This window comes from Diabrotica undecimpunctata, chromosome 4 (assembly GCF_040954645.1).
Source record: "Diabrotica undecimpunctata isolate CICGRU chromosome 4, icDiaUnde3, whole genome shotgun sequence".
Classification (NCBI taxonomy): domain Eukaryota; kingdom Metazoa; phylum Arthropoda; class Insecta; order Coleoptera; family Chrysomelidae; genus Diabrotica; species Diabrotica undecimpunctata.
The window spans coordinates 60,017,382-60,037,185 of NC_092806.1; the positions used below are offsets into that span (position 1 = coordinate 60,017,382).

A 19,804-nucleotide genomic window follows, 5' to 3' on the forward strand; every position below is an offset into this window, starting at 1 on the left:
GTTTGGCTAAGGCTGCAGTGTTTAATTTGTTGGTTTGTACACTATGTATGTGTCGAACCATCCTTTTATGTAGATATTGATATGTTTGCCCAATATATGTTTTGCAATGTTTAAAATTTATTTTATAAATAACATCCGACTGATGATCTTATTAACATTGGGTTTGAATTTTGAAAAATATTTTCGGATGATTTTGACGATTTATGTCCAACATTGATACCATATTTTGCCAGCGTTTTCGACATTTGTTCAGAGAAATCATTAATATATGGTAAGGATATATAGTGTTTGTTTGATTGAGTGACATTACTATTATTATTGCTAGGTATGGTTTGGGTTTGTATTGGCTTGACATCGGAATTAGATTGATTTGTGATAATGCAAGTTCTTTTTTTGATTAGATGGTTGTAAAATTTTGGTGGACAATTACTTTTTTTCATATATTTTTTTTCAGATTTTCGGAATGGTCTTGTGAGCTAGACAGTTTAATTGCTCTATCAGTAAGACTGAACACAACACTTCTTTTATGAGTTAAAGGTGCGTTGGTATTAAAACTTAGATATTTTCCTGACCAAACATCTTTTGTAAACCAGCTAGATTTGAAATGTTATCAAAATCTTAGTCCAAAAATACCTTCTACTAATAATTTTTGTAATAAAACATTAACCTGTTTTATTTTCTTCTTCACTAACGTTAATCAACCTTTAAATATTATTTAAATTAAAACTTAATAATTTAATATTATTTAACTTAAATAATGTTAACAGTTTTAATACGGCGGTTGCACATGTTTCTATTTTCATATCAATCAAATCGGCTACCTGGATGAGATTAAGTCCACACCTGCCCAGTAATATCCCAATTTGACCCGGTGACAGGCCACGGTCACTCCCGGTCGTTGTTTCCGCCATTTTGCTTGCAAATCGAGAGAATAAAGATCTTGTCTTTAAATTGTTACCACTGCACGGTGCATTCTGCAACTATACAACAACATGCTATTTGTTGTTTGCCTTTATTTGAAATTCGTGATCTTTCAATGATTTCCTACAGAATTTAAATTTAATTAAGAATTATGAAGATTTGTACGAGAATGAATCTGAATTTTGTAAATGTGATATCGACCAAACAGATACTTTTCCTCACGACTCTATTTTTGCTCATTTATGCGTTTAGATGCAACAATGAATTATGTGCAAATAGTTTTAATTTCACGTTTTCTCTATTGACCAAATTGTTTAAATTTATTTTACAGGGTATGTCAAAAGCAGCGGGACGGTCAAATATTCCGTGAAATCGGCTCGAAAAGCTGAAAAACACTACTTCAGTATTTTTCAATAATCTATGGAATGACACCAAACACAACCCACCTCTTTATTTTGAAATCTTAAATGGGAATCCCTATTTTTTATCGCAGATTTAGACTGTTTTACCAACTTTTTTTCGAATTGTTGATATATGACGCCATATTCGCAAATAACGGTTTATCCTGATTTAATATCTCAAGAAATACACTTTTAAATAAAAAACCAAAAACAATCTGAAGAATTATTTTCAAAAATCTATCGAATGACACCAAACTTAACCCCTTAAATCAAAAACTCTGTGTTTTATTGCAGATTCGTATTTTACGTGAAAAAGTAAACAGATTTTATTTATTTTTTTAGATTCACGATAGATGGCGCTGTCATCGCAGAATGCCAAATACAAATCGGATGTTTGCAAACTAATTTTTATAGTATTAAAATTAGTTTTTTTCGAAATTTTTACAAAATCCAAATCCAAATGGAATAAAAAATAGGGATTTCTATTTAAGATTTCGAAGTTACCTTCTACCCGCCCTATGGGATGAGGCGGATCGTGTTTTATGTCATTCGATAGATTTTTAAAAATAAAAAATATTATACACGTGTTTTTTGGTTTTCCAATTAATCCATTTAGGCCCACTTATAGAAAATATAATGGTGTTTATTAAATATATATTTAATTAAACACAAATTAAAGTAATTCAAAGGCCACATTAAGAAAAAAAATACACGTCCATTTTTTTAACGTTGCGTTAACGTAACATTGGATCTATACGTATTACAGAAACATATTGTATTTCACTTGTCGTTATCTTAGAAACAATGTGGATGTAATGGTATATTCTATTTTTTACACATAAAACAGTTGTACTTTTACATAAGGTGTACTACAACGCCTTCTACAGTTTTTAGTATTGGGTTCAATCATGTGGCCCACATTATCCAAACACAAGGTAGACGGTATGGATGAACTAGAGCCACGACCTCTAAAGATTTTGTGTTACATTTGTTAACACTAACAAGGCTTCGCATAAGTTCTGACCTAAAATCCAATTGCGAAATTGAATTTTCCTTATATACAATTCTATAAAGTTGCCAGGCATTAACGACAGCAAAGTTTAACATGTTTAGAAATAACGGACGACACCACCATTTTTCCCTTGGATATTTTATTCTATAATTAGCCACTACATTGTCCTGTAAGTCTACTCCCCCCATTTATTTATTATGTTTTGCTGTCACGTTGGGTTGCGGGATAGATACATCTTTTATTACCTTGCGATTGTATCGTTTTTACAGAAAGAACAGGCTCTACTGAATAACAATTGGTTGCCACCGTCACCACAAGATTATCGTTACAATGTACGATATTTTATTAGTTTGATCAAAGCGATAATCCATAGTACCGAGATCTTTTTTTCGAATGGATTTTGTACTCTCCAACGGGCAATTTAGCAGCCTGTTTTCAAGTATTGTTCCAGTGGCAAAGTTTCCTTGTTGTTACAAATAAACTAACAACTTGTAGCTGGTAAAGAAATTATCAAAATATATCTTGTATGTAGACTTGTCTTCCACAACTTTTAGAATATTGATAACAACTCCTTCACTCAAACTGAACTTTTCTAAATTATTCTGGTTGGATTTTCCAGCATAAGGGACAAAGTTGTATAAATATCCATTACTAGATGCAAGGCTCAATATTTAATACCTGAAATGAACTGGCTTTCCTTTTATAAACATTTCTGCTGAACGGCGGCCAAAGTATGGAACCATTTGTTAGAGACAAGAGACAAAAGTACAGATCTGCTTTTTCTCACAAATTCTACAGCTAAAATAAACAAAAAATAAAAAAAAACTGAGAAAAAATGACACGACTCAATTAAGAAAGTGTAGAGAAGTTAATAATAATTATTAGTGATAAAGCTAATTACAAGGAAAAAAATCTGTAAAAAAGCGCTATTAAAAAGAATAATAAGAAACTAACCTAACGCATAAAACTGGACAACTTTCTGAATCACCTTAGTATAATATGTTGCCACAGAAAGTGTTTTCCGGCGACCTGCTTAATTTAAACGATTGTATTATCACGAGGAAGGTTTGTTTTAGTTTTGGATATCAATCGTTTTTTGAAGTAGGATAAGATATTTTTTTATAATTCACAAACCACAAATCAAATGGAAATAGGTAAACGCACTTGATTGGGAGTAGGGCAACGAACTCAGTCGAACACTATCATAAATACACAAAGGCGGCGGAATAATATGTAATAAGGAATATAAAATAGAATATATTTATTTACTCATTACAAGAATTTAATTAAAATTTTTAATTTAGTTTAGTTGGATAATAATCATAATCATAATTGCTTCAAATTTCTTAGTAACCATTTTCTTATAATTTTTTATATTGTGAAGTATACGTCCTAGTTTATGTTAATAATATTTTGAACATAATATATTTAACCCTACAGGAAACACGTGAAAAAAATTTCCATTATAGAACACGTTAGGCCTGAGAGGCCTATGGGTAACAAGTTTTAATTAACAATTATGCATCAATACAACTAGTAGTTTAATATTGTAAAATATCAGAAATACCTACATTAAATATTCCTTACTACAGTGGGATTATACTCGAAACTTAAAATGCTCAAATTACAAGTTTTCGACAGAATTAGGCAGTCAGAGGTTTTCACTACAATTAGGACATACGTCATTAGCATGTTGCAAACAAATGCAACAGGCGCATTTTTTACAATAATATCTACTTTTTCTACTCTTGCAAAATGTACAGTACTTTCTCTTAGTGGTTGATGGCTCAGGGTTATTCTCTTCTACTGGTTCCATTCCAGCAAATTTTCTTGCATCATTTCGGGTTTGGCGTGGCAAATGCATGATTTAAGCTCTTTCCATCAAATGGTTTTTCATCAACTGCAATTATAACTGTTTTTAAAAATGTCGTAGCGAGAGTGCTATTTTTGTTAAAATTATATACAGTATAATAGCATTTACACCAGCTGTATTCAGTATTCCGTAAAATATGACCATAGGCCAGCGTCGGGTATTTCTTGCACAATTATATTCACCACATAACTGATCGGTAGAATCTACACCTCCTTTGGTCACATTATAGAATGTTGTCATCTCAGGTTTCTTTAGTTCAGCTGTTTGTTCATCAATGTTATCGTCGTGATGTAAACTGGAAGCTACCAATCATCATCATCAACTAGCCTCTAACGTCCACTGCTGAACATAGGCATCTCGCATGCTTTTCCACTTAGTCCGATTTTGCGCTATCTGAATCCAATTTGTAGTCACTCTTTTTATGTCATCTGTCCATCTCGTTGGGGGTCGATATCTATTTCTGTTAGCTTGTATTCGGGGTCTCCATTCCAAAATTCTTTTTGTCCACCGATCATCAACTGATCTTGCTACATGACCTGCCCAGTTCCACTTTAGTGTTGTTTTCCTTTCAATAACGTCTGCTACTCCTGATCTTTTGCGTATAGTAGCATTGGGTATTCTATCGCGTAGAGAAATCCCTAACATTATTCTCTCCATTGCCCTTTCCGCAACTTGTAGTTTACTCACTGTTGTTCTTGTGAGTGTCTTATAAAAATATCCTTTATCTTTCCAAATGCAGTCCAAGCGAGGTTTATTCTTCTTTTCAGCTCGATTGTTTGGTTGTCTCGACTTATTCTGATCTCATGGCCCAAGTATTTATAGGAGTCAACTGACTCAATATCTTTGTCTTCTACTGAGATGTTTTTACACAGATACACAATCATTCTACAACATCGTCAGTTTTGTTACCAATTTTATATGAACCCTCCGGCTGAAGCCCTGCGTAAATCTCCAGATTGACGGTGTAATAAGTTATGGCGTCTACTAATACAAAATCTTTGATACTATATTTTGCTGGCTGTTGGGAATATACATACAGAAACTGCACCTGCCGCGGAAGGCCCACAACATTTCATCCGGTATCACATACTCACCAGCGCTATATAATATTTGACAATTATTACTAAACAGTTCAAAAATGTTTCTAATAGGGGTGATCTTTTCTACTTCTTTCTTTTCTTTCTTCTCTTGTGGTTACATCATCCAGTCTTATGCATTTCAGAAGAAAACAAAAACGATTTATGCCCATTGCGGCCAGACATATGGAATTACCAGTTCCATCGGTGGTCTAAAATTCGACAAGATTTAATCTGTTGACATGTACCTGCTAGGTATAGGATTCCGTTAACAGCTTTAATTTCATTCAAAGTCGTTGGTTTTTTCACTTCACCCCAGTGATATGGGTTATTATATTTTCTTACATAATGCGAACGTTTTTACGAGGACATTATTTTTTCCATTTCATGTTATCTTTCCCACGAAAATAAAAAGGAAAACTCTCACCTGGTTGGCTGTCTTCATTTTCTACATATGCTTCACCTTCAATGACCTCTTCTGAGTCTGTGTTATGATCGCTGACTTCAAAATAATCAGCATCTGCCATCGAGTCATTATCATCGTCTGTATCCTCTACAACTGTGGATACCTTCTTATGTAGCTTTTGTAGTTTCTGTACTTTTTTCTCGTAATTATTTAAATTAATAAAATTAAAAAACGGCAATTATTTTCTTACGACAGAACAACGTTCTAAAACATAAAATACGTGGTACATACTTTATTCGTCAAACAAGCAATGCGAATAAATATGTTAGGCCTGTCAGACCCACAGCACTCCCTATTCGAACTCTAAGTAACTAACAATTTTTATTGATACAGAAATCTATACTGCTTGCATAGTTAGGAAGGTACACTGAACATAAAAATTGTAGATATAAACTGGTGCATTTTATCGCGAAAAATAGAACGTCATAGACCTGATAGGCCCAACGTATGTTCTGTAAGGTTAATATTCGGATATTTTTCTTCTTATTATTCCTCTTTATAATCAAATTCTGCTTATTCATTGGCGGATTGCTACCTTTATGGAAGGTTGTCACTCCTCTTTTACGCGGTCATCCAATACTTCTTTCACTGATTGGTGATTTATTTCTTGGTATCTTGACCACAGGGGCCTCCTCCATTCTGCATATTTGATTATTTCATTCTTTGTTTCTGTTTAGTGTCCATTTATTTATTCACAGTTCGTTACATTTTATTCTAATGTCTTCACTTGTCTTTTGATCTTTTTGATCTATAAGAGTATTTCCTGTAATTTTTCTCTATACTCTCACCTATGCAGTTTACAGTAGTCTTTGTGTTGTGGCTGTGTCGGGTCTTATTTCTGATGCATATGCCATTATTGGTCTTACACTGGCTTTATAAATTTTTGACTTCATCTCTGTGTTAATACGTTGGTTTTGCCATATAGTGCTATTAATGCATCCTGTCAATCTATTTGCTTTTTGTACTTAATATCTTACTTCTTTGTCCAGGTTTTCATAGCTGGACAGTGTAATTTTTAGGTTTTGGTTCTATTAGTTCCTTTACATACTTTGACCTCTTATAAAGCACTATATTTCCTTATGCAGACCATAAAAACCATGTTCCATTTTTTTATCATTCCGGATAAAGGAGGAGGGGTCTACAGCCAGGTTAGTATCCTACTGATAGACTTTATGCCCATACAGCTCATAGAAACAAGATGTTTGGACATTAATGAAGAAAATTCTAGGGTATTGATAAACTGTTAAATTCGGCATATACCGAAGGTAAACTTTGTTCAATACTGATAAAGCATCCACAGAATTGTGGTTGAGGGTAGAATAATTTTTGAAAATTACTTTTATTTATAAAGTTGGATAAAATATTCGCTTTCAGGAACAGTAACATCTAAAGATAGAAAACGAGCAAACTCAACTAAACGACTAACTAAACAAAACTATTCAGAAGAACATCATGAAATATTTTGGAAAGATTTTTGGTTATGTTGATAAAATATAACAAATAGCAGGCACATCTCACATGATTGTAATGAAAAGGCTGAAAAGATAGAAGATTGCCGTAAAATAATACTTCATATATAAATATATCATCATCATCATCATCATCATCATCATCATCATCATCATCATCATCATCATCAGCATCATCTTTGGCTCGACAATCCTCTGTGGATTCTGGCCTGCTCTAAGATTAGTCACCATTCTGTTCGGTTTCTGACAACGCAACGTGTTGCCATTTTCTGATCTCTAGTATACCTAAGTCAGTCCCAACTCTATCTAACCATCTAATTCGCGGTCTTCCTCTGCTTCTGCTTTCTATAGGTGTTTCTGTCGTTAGCTTTTTAGCAATCATGTTGTCAGGCATTCGTATTACGTATCCGGTCCATCTAAGTCGCTGTGTTCCAATGAACGTTACGGCATCTGGTTTATGAAGGAGTTGTTGGTAAAATTAGAAATTAAATCTTTTGCGCCACTGGTCTTGATCGTTTATAGCTCCAAATATTTTGCGGAGTATCTTAAGCTCGAATATTCCCTAAAAGTCTTTAATTCTTCTGCGTTAGAGTGCATATTTCCGCCCCGTATGTGAGAACCGGCCTCAGCAGTGTTTTGTATATAATAATTTTAGTTTTTCTTTGGATATTTCTTGAGTGGAATTGTTTTTGGAGTCCACAGTATGCCCTATTTGTAAGAATTATTCGTCTTTTAATTTCTTCGCTTGTTTTATTGGTAGTACTCACTAGCGAGCCAAGAGATGTGAATATGTCAACACTTTTAAAGATATGACTTCCAAATGCTGTTTCCTGTTCCTCATTTGTTTTAGGATCCTTAGTGACCAACATGTACTTGGTTTTGTCTTCTTTGATGACTAGACCGACCTGTTTTGCCGCCGTTTCCAATTCTAGGCAATATTGCTCAACATATCGCTTGCTATGCTTTATTATGTCAATGTCATCACCGTATGCTGAGATTTGTATCGATCTGTTTTAAATAGTACCGCCGTCTCTAATTTGTGTGTTTTGGTCTGCCTTTTCCAAGGCAATGTTATATACCTACCTAATATAAATATATACCTACATTATATGTCACTATGTCCGTACTAGAGGGAACGACTGTAAAGAAGTAGTTCTACTCATTAATTTTTTCGGTGATTGGAAGGTGTGCCTTTGTTAGTTGACAAAGCTACAGCTTTATCTACAAAGATTAATACATATAATGGTTTATATAGAGGCCATTTATAAATGAGAATCACTCGTTTGAAAATTTTGTAAAAATTTTCAATTAACTTTTATCTGACTTATTTTATTTTTTTTTTCTCTTATTCCCTACATCTCGGCATATGTGCAATGATAATTATTAGTGTTGATATTCTTGCAAGTTTCGTATTGCTTTTATACGTTGATTCTTCATCTATTTTATTTTGGGTAGATCCTACTGCATTCGCGAAGTTTGTGTCTAGTAGTATCTCCACTATGGCACGCAGTCCATCTATTGTTGATTGCTGCCTCTTTTTGTTTTCTGTTTTTCTCTGTTCTATGTTTTCTTTAGTTTTTGGAGGATACGGGTATACGGGTTTTCTACCTAATATGTTCAAAATTGCATAAAATGCATTCGGCAAGAGGAAATCTGTGTGTGAATAAACCCTTTTACACAACAAAATAAAAAAGATTTACACAATGTGTTCTCCACAATGTAACCTGAGCTTATTGTTTCTTACTTAATAACATAGAAAAAGTAAAAATAAAAAGGCTTGTATTAACGCTGCACGAAGATGAAATGAACATAATATGGAAGATTAGTGTATAAGAATTCTCATGACTAGATCAAAATATAGATTATTAAGCCCTTTTTTGTCTGAAGGCCATCTTATATACCATCTTAAGCTTAACTTATATACTTTTATTTGTCCCTGGTATAAATAGGACTCGCGTATTAGGGATAAAAAGAAATTTTCTCATTAAAAGTTTACATTCTACCAAAGTTTACTGTGTACAACAAAGAATACTGTTGAAGGTTTCTCTGTATGACCGTGCTTAGCCATTAAGACCTACTCGGGACAAGAATAGAGCCTATTAATTTTTGTCTTTTTATCCATTTTGTTCCCATGAGTTCAGACGAAATGCTGTCAAGCACGACAGTTCGCACATAACAAATATATATATATATATATATATATATATATATATATATATATATATATATATATATATATATATATATATATATATATTGTTATGTTTCTTTTTTTCCAACCAAAGAAAAATAAATAAAGATATCCATCGACATAAAATTTTAAGATATCATTATAAACAAAAATGTATATAGTAAGTTAAGATAAGATTTAGTGTAGATAAGAATAGAAATTTGTTTGGCAAACGAGCTTTTTCCGTTTCAAACAAAATTATCAAAAAACCTTTGTTTAGAATTAGAAGACATTTTACCTGTAAGTTAATCTTTTCATTGTTTGTATAGTCGAGTATTAAATGACCATATTCTAATCTTTTGAAATATGTATAAATGATGTATTGACAAAACCAATTTTAAAGTAAGCTATTTAGTTTTTCTCTGAAATCGAAATTAGGCTTTTCCAAAATCATGGTAAACACAATTTGAGCTTTTGATTGGACGGTCGTTTTTAAATGGGAATTTGTGAGACGATCATGAGACCGGAGTTAGTGATATTTTGGTCATCGAAAGGGAACAGTCGTTTGTCTCAAGATAGGGGTGGTTCGTGAGTTTGGATACCGGCGTAACGAAGAGAAGTGAATAGTTTGCAGAAGGAGATAACAAGTAGATTAAAAGAGGTCCTTGTATCTACCGTGGGCATTTTATAAAGTATATGTTAAAGTATTCTTACGGCATCAAGTTGACAAAAGGAGGTCCTGGTGTCATAAATAAGTAACTGAGTTTGGAGAAGTGAATCAGGTGTTTTTTGTGTAGTCTGCAGGAGGTTTGCAGAGACGTTAAGAAAGAGCCGAGGTGCCAAAGAGGAGAGACCACATCGTTGAGGAGACTGGACTTTTCTGGGCATGTTCCAACATACAACTCAAGAAGAAAATAAGCTGTAAGTGTTTGTACAATTGAATTTTATATCTGTGAAGGATCGGTGTGACATCATGGTCATTAGCATTCAAATTTAAGAACTGAGGTTTTGTTAGGCTAATCAAAAGTTTAAAGTTTTGTTGTTTCTTGTTTCAAGTAAAGAAAAATTTAAGTAAAATTGGTTTTCACGTAATATCAATGTATGTAGCTTTATAATCTTATTATTATAAAAATTTGATTTATTTTTTTGTATGCTGATTGATAAGATAACGACAGAATTTAATAATTGTTTTATTCGTTCATATAAAATAAAGAAACGTAAATCTTTGTAATATAATATATTTGTATTCTTATCCTTTCTTCTCTATCCCGATAAAAGACAACTAGAAAATCTTTTGAATCCATCGAAACAGGTAATATAAGGATTATTTTACTTTTGATAACAAATAAGTTATAATTCTTTTTTATTGGCTCAATAAACTAAGATTAAAGTCAAAATAAACAATTATAACAAATGGCCCCCAACGTGTAAGGCGTAGAAAGTATTTCTAGTTAAAATTTAAACGGATAGAGAAAGAAAGCAGATTGATTGAAAATTTATTTGCCGATGGTTAAAGTTTATAATATTTGCTTTTATGACATTACATTTCAAATTTCTCTAAGGTACAAATTTTTACATGATATAATTTATGATATTTGATTGATTTTTACAACTGACAAAAGTTTTAAAATTTTATTGCATTTATTTAAATTTATTGCATTTGGGATAAGAGGAAAAGTTTTCGTCTTTGCAACATTACTCGAATTTCATATTTGGCGGGGATATTATTGCACAAATTTCAAAGCTTCATATTTGGCGGGGATAAATAATCTAACGAACATGTCGACCACAAGGAGTCAAAGCAAAACGCAAGAAGGGAAATGGTTATCCATGGAACAAGCGAGGTAAAACCACAGTTTGGCGGGGATGTAAGAAAACTTCACCCCGTACCGTTCATGAATAATCTAAAGAAGAAGATACAATACATGGGAAACTTTGAGACAGCTAAGGAAATGATCAGAAATCATCTCAAAGATGAGGCGTGTCTATGGTTCGACAGCAAAGCGGAGGAATTTGAAAATTGGCAAGAATTTGAAAATAAATTTCTGAGTTTTTTCTGGGGAAAGACAGAGCAATTACAGATAAACAAGGAATTGCAAAATGGGAAATACCATGAGAGGATGGGTATATCAGAAAAAACATACGCATTGAAAATGTACAATAACGCAAAACATCTGCAATACAATTATTCATCCGAGCAATTAGTAGAGTTGATTGCAAGACACTTTGATGACACAATTGAAGATCAAATCAATCTACAAAACTACAAAGACATCGATAGTTTATGCCAATTCCTACAAATAAGGGCATCACGGATACAGGAAAAAAGAGCAAGAAGGTCACAAGAAAATTACAGACACCGAGAAACTCAGGAATACAGAGAGAGAGGACAAAATTTTAGGAGGGATTACACTAGACGAGAATTTATTCCCAGGAGGGAAAACGAAAATAAGGAAAACAGAGTGAAAAAAAAGTACGAACATTCTTTTGAGGTAAAAAACTTGGGAAACTTTCGATCGAAGACTTACCCGATCCCATATAAATATCGACAACAGGTGAAAGAAGAAATTAATAAAATATTGAAAGACTATTCTTTTTTGTTTTTGCATAGAGAAAAATCTCTAAATAATTCAGTAATTTTTATCATATGCAAAGGCGGGGATTTGTTATGTTTCTTCTTTCCCAACCAAAGAAAAATAAATAAAGATATCCATCGGAATAAAATTTTAAGATATCATTATAAACAAAAATGTATATAGTAATTTAAGATAAGATTTAGTGTAGATAAGAATAGAAATTTGTTTGGCAAACGACCTTTTTCCGTTTCAAACAAAATTATCAAAAAAACCTTTGTTTAGAATTAGAAGACATTTTACCTGTAAGTTAATCTTTTCATTGTTTGTATAGTCGAGTATTAAATGACCATATTCTAATCTTTTGAAATATGTATAAATGATGTATTGACAAAACTACAGTATAGTTCATTCTCTAGCTCCTATTATACACAAACATTTACCAAAACCATGCGTGTTAATTAAAGCTGGTTACTACTCTTACCGGTTGGAAGGGGTTTCATTCGATCAGCGGATAAACTTGATACTGCTGGAGAATAAGTTCTCAAAAAAGTGGCACCTCGCGGTAAACTGGCAGTTGAACCCATATAGTATGGGGCTTTTCCTCCGCTACCCTGTAACAACAATAAAATATAATTAACTTTTTTTGTGCAATATATTTGAATAAATAACATTTATTTTTAGTATCTTATAAGGCATAAATGTTCATACTTTTAATAAACTAAAACTATGATTTTTGTAAAGGTAAAGAATATCTATATTTAGTAGTAGGTAGTAGTAGGTAAGTACCCGTAACGATTAACTGTTTTAAAAAACCATCCCGTTTATATACTCTTTTTATTTGAAGGTTTTTTTGCCGCATCGACCTCCAATGGTTGGTAGCATTACGTATTATAAAATATAGCCATATAGTATAGACAAATTGTGTATTGACAAAACCAATTTTAAAGTAAGCTATTTAGTTTTTCTCTGAAACCGAAATTAGGCTTTTCCAAAATCATGGTAAACACAATTTGAGCTTTTGATTGGACGGTCGTTTTTAAATGGGAATTTGTGAGACGATCATGAGACCGGAGGAGTTAGTGATATTTTGGTCATCGAAAGGGAACAGTCGTTTGTCTCAAGATAGGGGTGGTTCGTGAGTTTGGATACCGGCGTAACGAAAAGAAGTGAATAGTTTGCAGAAGGAGATAACAAGTAGATTAAAAGAGGTCCTTGTATCTACCGTGGGCATTTTATAAAGTATATGTGAAAGTATTCTTACGGCATCAAGTTGACAAAAGGAGGTCCTGGTGTCATAAATAAGTAACGAGTTTGGAGAAGTGAATCAGGTGTTTTTTGTGTAGTCTGCAGGAGGTTTGCAGAGACGTTAAGAAAGAGCCGAGGTGCCAAAGAGGAGAGACCACATCGTTGAGGAGACTGGACTTTTCTGGGTTTGTTCCAACATACAACTCAAGAAGAAAATAAGCTGTAAGTGTTTGTACAATTGAATTTTATATCTGTAAAGGATCGGTGTGACATCATGGTCATTAGCATTCAAATTTAAGAACTGAGGTTTTGTTAGGCTAATCAAAAGTTTAAAGTTTTGTTGTTTCTTGTTTCAAGTAAAGAAAAATTTAAGTAAAATTGGTTTTCACGTAATATCAATGTATGTAGCTTTATATTATAAAATCTTATTATTATAAAAATTTGATTTATTTTCTTGTATGCTGATTGATAAGATAACGACAGAATTTAATAATTGTTTTATTCGTTCATATAAAATAAAGAAACGTAAATCTTTGTAATATAATATATTTTGTATTCTTATACTTTCTTCTCTTCCCAATAAAAGACAACTAGAAAATCTTTTGAATCCATCGAAACAGGTAATATAAGGATTATTTTACTTTTGATAACAAATAAGTTATAATTCTTTTTTATTGGCTCAATAAACTAAGATTAAAGTCAAAATAAACAATCCTAACAATATATATATATATATATATATATATATATATATATATATATATATATATATATATATATATATATATATATATATATATATATATATATATATATATATATATATATATATATATATAATAACGGATTTATTACGGCTGTCGCCGCTTCTCCGCCCCCAATTTCCATCTTTTTCTGTCATATGCAGTTGCCTCTTCTAAGTCTCTTTGCCGCCATTGCTTCATCAATATCGTTGCGCCAACTTCTCCGTGGCGTCCTCTCTTTCTTCTTTCAGGAGGGATCCATTCCAGTACTCTTCTAGGCCATCTGTAGTCTGGCATTCTTTTAACATGTCCGAACCAGATTAATTGTTTTCTTTCTATGTCATCATTGATATTTCTCTCCATTTTCATTTCGTTTCTTATTTGTTCGTTTCTAACTCTCTCCAGTTTCGATCTACCGCAGCTTTGTCTCAGATAATCCATTTCTGTCGTCATAAGTTTGTTTCTATTAGCTTTGGTGACGTCCCATACTTCCGAACCGTAAAGTGTAATACTTTGGACTATACTACCGTAAATGTGTTTTTTGGTTTCTCGTCGAATTGTTTTTTGCCAGAGAAGAGAGTTTAAGGCACTGGTCGCTGCTCTGCCCTTGTTTATTCTTTCCCTGATTTCATTTGCGCTATTTTCCTTCTTGTTGAAAATGACCCCCAAATATTTGCAGGATTGCACGCCTTTGATTTTGTCGTCTTCCAAGACTAGGTCACATATTTCATCTGTTCCCACTGAGAGATATTCACATTTTGTCATATTCATGTTTAGACCTGTCACCTCATATTCTTCTTGCAGTTTTCTTACCATATAGCTAAGATCGTAGCTGTCTTCGGCAATTACTACCTGGTCATCCGCAAAGAAAAGTGTATATAGCTTGTTTTCTTCCACCGTTATTCCCATGTTTCTACATTTTTTTACCCATTTCACTAAGGATCTGTCTAAATAGATTTTAGATAAGGTGGGTGACAGACAGGAGCCTTGTCTTAGTCTTTTTGTTGTTTGAAAAGGAGAGGTGATTTCTTGTCCCATTTTAATTCTTGCAAAGTTTTGTTCGTAATATTTTTGAGTGGCGTTAATAAGAATTGGGTTTATTTTCAAGTTACCCATTTCTATCCATAGTTGGGAGATCGGTACACTGTCATATGCTTTTTCCAAATCTATTAAAGCTATATGAGTTTCTCTATTTCTCTGCACTCGTTTTTCCATTGCAATTTTTAATGTGAAAATATTATCCATAGTGGAGCGTCCAGCCCTAAATTCCGCTTGTTCTTCGGGTTGTTTGTCTTTAATATCATTTTCTATCAGGTTTCGTAGTACTTTTGAGTATAGTCGGCCTATAGTAGCAGTCACTGCGATCCCTCTATAGTTTTTAGGATCCATCTTTGTGCCTTTCTTGTGTATTGGAGAGATATACGATTGTCTCCATTCTTCTGGAACTTCTTCTCCGTTTAAGCATCTTTCGAATAATTTTCGGATCATCTCAAACAGTTTTGATGATCCATACCTAATCAACTCTGGATATATAACATACCAATGATATAATCCTCCAGACTTAGGCGACTTTTTGGGGAATAGTTTAGACAAGCTTCTCATGGACACAATAGTGTTACACGTAGCGATTATGAAGCACAGCTTTGGTAGATTCAGTATATACTAAAGAAGTCCACAGCAGAGGACAAAAATTCATTATAGACTATATATTAGTGAACAGACCCTCAAGACAATGTATTAAATATGTTGGAGTAAAATAAGGAGCAGAAATATACAGCAACCATTACTTTCCTATGGAAATATTATTTTTTAAAGTTAAAAATAATTTTTTTTACAAAAACAGATTCAAAAAACGAAGCAAAAAACACGTGATTTTTTTCCCCATAACTTTTTGACAGTGGTATAGATATAGGTATTGCTTAACAGAAAAAAATCCTATCATTTCTCTTTAAAATGACATTTAATATAAGCGCATTTAATATAATGACTTTTATGCGCAGTTTTAGGTATATGAACTGGTTTATTAAATAGAAAGAAAAAATAATTACCTTTAAAATTGTTTACTGTAGAAGACTAGGACTAATCTGAAGCAAGATTCTTCAAAGTTTTCTATTTTTGACGATTTTTGCAGTTTACGGCAATATTCAATAATTGAAAACGAAAGCTGCCCTCTTCTTTTGTAAAACCGATTTTAATTTTTGTCGATATGACACTCTAATTAAAAGCTGTCAAATTTTTACCGTCGAGTTGATAAAAATTTTATTTAAAAGTTTATTTCGCAGGCGTAACTCATTTAAAATCGCCGGTCGCTTTAAGCGTTGTTTCTGAGAGAACAGCTACATTTCTTGTTTAAAATATTTTTCTTTGCGGCGTACATATTCTTGGTAAACCGACATTTTCCGTCCCTCCCCCTGCGAGGGTCGGTTTTAAGGGGAAGTCCGGGGATAGAAATGGCAAACTTTTTTGCATCTTTTTTGGAGCCTCAAAAGTAATACTCCCAGCAAAATTTAGATTGTTCGTATGATTTTTAGACGGCCAGTGGTATTTTCGTCTCTAACAACTGCGAATGTATATTTAGGTATATTAAAATGGTTGCAAGTATCACAAATTTACGAACCATATGTTGGTTACCGTTAGTCCTAGAATATTTTACAAGAGATTGTTTTAAAGTACAGAAAATAAGCTTTCTTTTTTATTTGTAATGCATATACCTAAACCTGCGTAGAAAAAAGTTATAGAACAATGTTTGCTTCAAAATGTCATTTTGAAGGAAAAGGAATAATTTTTTTGTCTGTGAAGCAATGCCTATAATCCCCCGTTTTTTTGCTTCGTTTTTTGAATATATCTTTGTAAAAAAAATTATTTTTGATTTTAAAAGATGATACTTCGATAAGAAATTTTATTTTGAACAACTATTTTGTAGATGTATATGCACCCTAGTGCATAGCGACAAATGCACCCCTTTAAATGGTAGCACTCCGCGGTTTATTCCTATTTGGTATATACATTGACCATAAATAACAATAATACCCCTTTAACGTTGTCGTTTCTTTCAGCCTTATTTTTTTTAACATAATTAATAGCCTACTCCGTAGTAGCAAAAAATAAAAGAAGAGACAAAACCTCAAGAAACGTTACCGTAATATGAAAACTGTGTAAAAAATTGCCTAGAAAGTCACATAGGTCTAAACTAGAATTTTTAGGAAACTTGGCCAAAACTAAAAGAAGTACTTCTAGATAAAGAAATGCAAATCTGGGGAATTACAGTAATTAAATAAAATAAACAAAAAAGGGAAACGGATTATAGTGCAAGAATACATAATACAAGAAAAGGTCAAAATTAAGAAGTTAGCGTGGAGAATATACCTAAGAAATTAAAGCTACCAAAAATATAGAAAACAAAGAACAAAACACAATATGGAGAAGGAGAAGAAGAGAACAGAGAAATAACCATTAACGAAACTCACGATAGAGTACTAATATCAGAAGAAGAGCTACAAGAACGAATAAAAAAATTAAAAAACAGAAAATCACATGGTCCTGATAAGATAAACAATGAACTGCTAAAATATGGAAAAACAACACTACGCAAATGGCTCTTAAAAATAATTCGTCGATATAATAAATACCGGAGTAGTACCAGCGGAATAGAAGGAAAGTCTCCTGCTACCGATACTTAAAAAGGGAGATTCGAGAAATCGTGAAAATTATAGAGGCATTAGTCTGATGAATAGTATATTAAAATTGTTAACGGCAGTCATAAAAGATAAAATCGAGGAAAAAGCGAACATGGCAGATGAACAACAAGGCTTCCGGAAGAACCGCAGCACAATAGACGCAATTTTTATTATCAGACAAATAATAAAGAAGTCTATTGAATATGGAAAACCAGCATACATGTGCTTTGTAGATTTAAAACGTGCTTTTGACAGGGTGAAGTGAAATAACATCTTAAATTTATTACAAGCTGAACAAATAGACCATCAGATAATAAGGACAATTAATGAAATTAACAAGAACAACAAGACCAGAGTTATAATGCCAACAAGGGAAACAGAATGCATAGAACTAAAAGGAGGAATCCGCCAAGGAGACTCGCTCAGCCCATTGTTATTCAATATGGCGATGAATCAAATAATTCACGAAGTAAGAAAACGACACGGATACCACATGGGAGCGCATAAAATCACGATACTATGCTATGCCGATGATGCAGTACTAATTGCTGATAACGAAGATAACCTACAAAGGTAGCTCCACACCTTCAATATCACAGCAAACAAACTTAATATGAGAATATCAGTAGAAAAAACTAAATGTATAGTGATCAGTAAAGAGCCGCGTAGATGCAAACTAGAAATAGACGGCAAAATTGTAGAACAAGTAATGAAATTCAATTACCTAGAAGTAGAGATCACTAGTGACAGGGATATAAGAACAGAGACCACAAGGCAAGCATCAAAAGCGGCAAGAGTAAGTGGTTGCCTCCGAGAAACCATATGGAGAAACAAATATCTGAGATACAAGAAAGACGAAACAACAAATCAACAATATCGAAATGAAAGTATTAAGATCAATAGCGGGCATATCATTAAGAGACAGACAAACCAACAGAAGTATACGGGAATAATTCAAAATATTAACAGGTGGATAAAAACAGGAAAAAAAAACTGGAACGAACATGTAAACCGAATGGGACCAGATAGATTAGCGAACATCTGTAAAAACAACAAGCCGTATAGCAGAAGACCCGTTGGAAGGCCGCCAAAAAGGTGGGAAGATAATGTACAGTCAACAACGACTGAAACAGAATAAGAGGCATACAAACACGAGTAATCCTAGTCCCGCGAAGAAGAAGAAGAAGAAGAAGACAAAGAACAAAACAGAGAGATGTGGTGATAGAAGCGAAAAGTAAAAGCTGGGGGACACCGACTGAGAGTTATTCTACAAAACTCTGATAAATTTAATTTAGGCACATGGAGGAAATATTAAAAAAAATAACTATCTTTTAAATAAAATAGACGCAGGCAATGAAATAGATAATAATGAAAAAATTGTAACTAAAATCAAAACTAAAAAATGAGATGAAATAACAGTAATACAATAAAACCTAAAAACGAAATTCAGTAAATCATGGTAAAATAACAACAAAAATTTAAAAAAATATGGGCAAAAATAGAAATGAAATGCTTAGGAAAGTATGCGACAAGGCATCAAATGAGAGTGAGATACCGACAGACTGGGAAGAGGAGTTGCTCTTAACCATTTAAAAAAATGGGACAGACGGGACTGTATAAACTATAGGGGTATAATCTTCCTGAGTGTACCTTAACTTTTCCATGAATTAATCGATCCTTAAACCAAATTCAGCTTGGTATTTAGGCTTCGTACTATTTTATTCAAAAGCGATCAGACAATTATCAGTACATTTTAGTGGCCGATTCGGTCTATATAAACTCACACAAATCTGTGTAGCATTTTTTACATCGATAATTAAATTATAGAAAAGTAAATAGGTTAGTTGCGTTGATGATTTGGCCGTTACTGGGTAAATTTTTTATTTGGTTAAGTATTTAAACTTTCCCCGTTTCTTTTGCATAGCAAATGCCTTTTTTTTTTTAATAGAGCTTAAAATATTTAACTTGTTATTTCTTATTTTTGATATATATTACTTTACATTTGTTTATAGTTATTTATGTTTTGTTACCAGCTTTTTTCTTTTCTTTCGCATTTACTATTAATAGCCATGCTGCCATCAAAAATTTTGTTAAGACCTTTTTCTTCTGGCTAGCTGTTTTTTGTTTGAAATTTTTTAGCTACTAGCTTGGGCCAATTTTTAGCCCGTTGATATG

The 19,804-nt window shown here is 32.8% G+C and overlaps 1 long non-coding RNA gene across 1 annotated transcript in view; it reads right to left on the bottom strand.

The window, feature by feature from the left end:
• The window catches only part of LOC140438249 (uncharacterized), a 260,563-nt gene that overhangs the window by 58,991 nt on the left and 181,768 nt on the right, over positions 1–19,804 (bottom strand). Inside the window, exon 2 of the long non-coding RNA XR_011950468.1 lies at positions 12,446–12,575. This is a non-coding gene — a long non-coding RNA (uncharacterized lncRNA). The remainder of the gene's footprint in view (positions 1–12,445; positions 12,576–19,804) is intronic.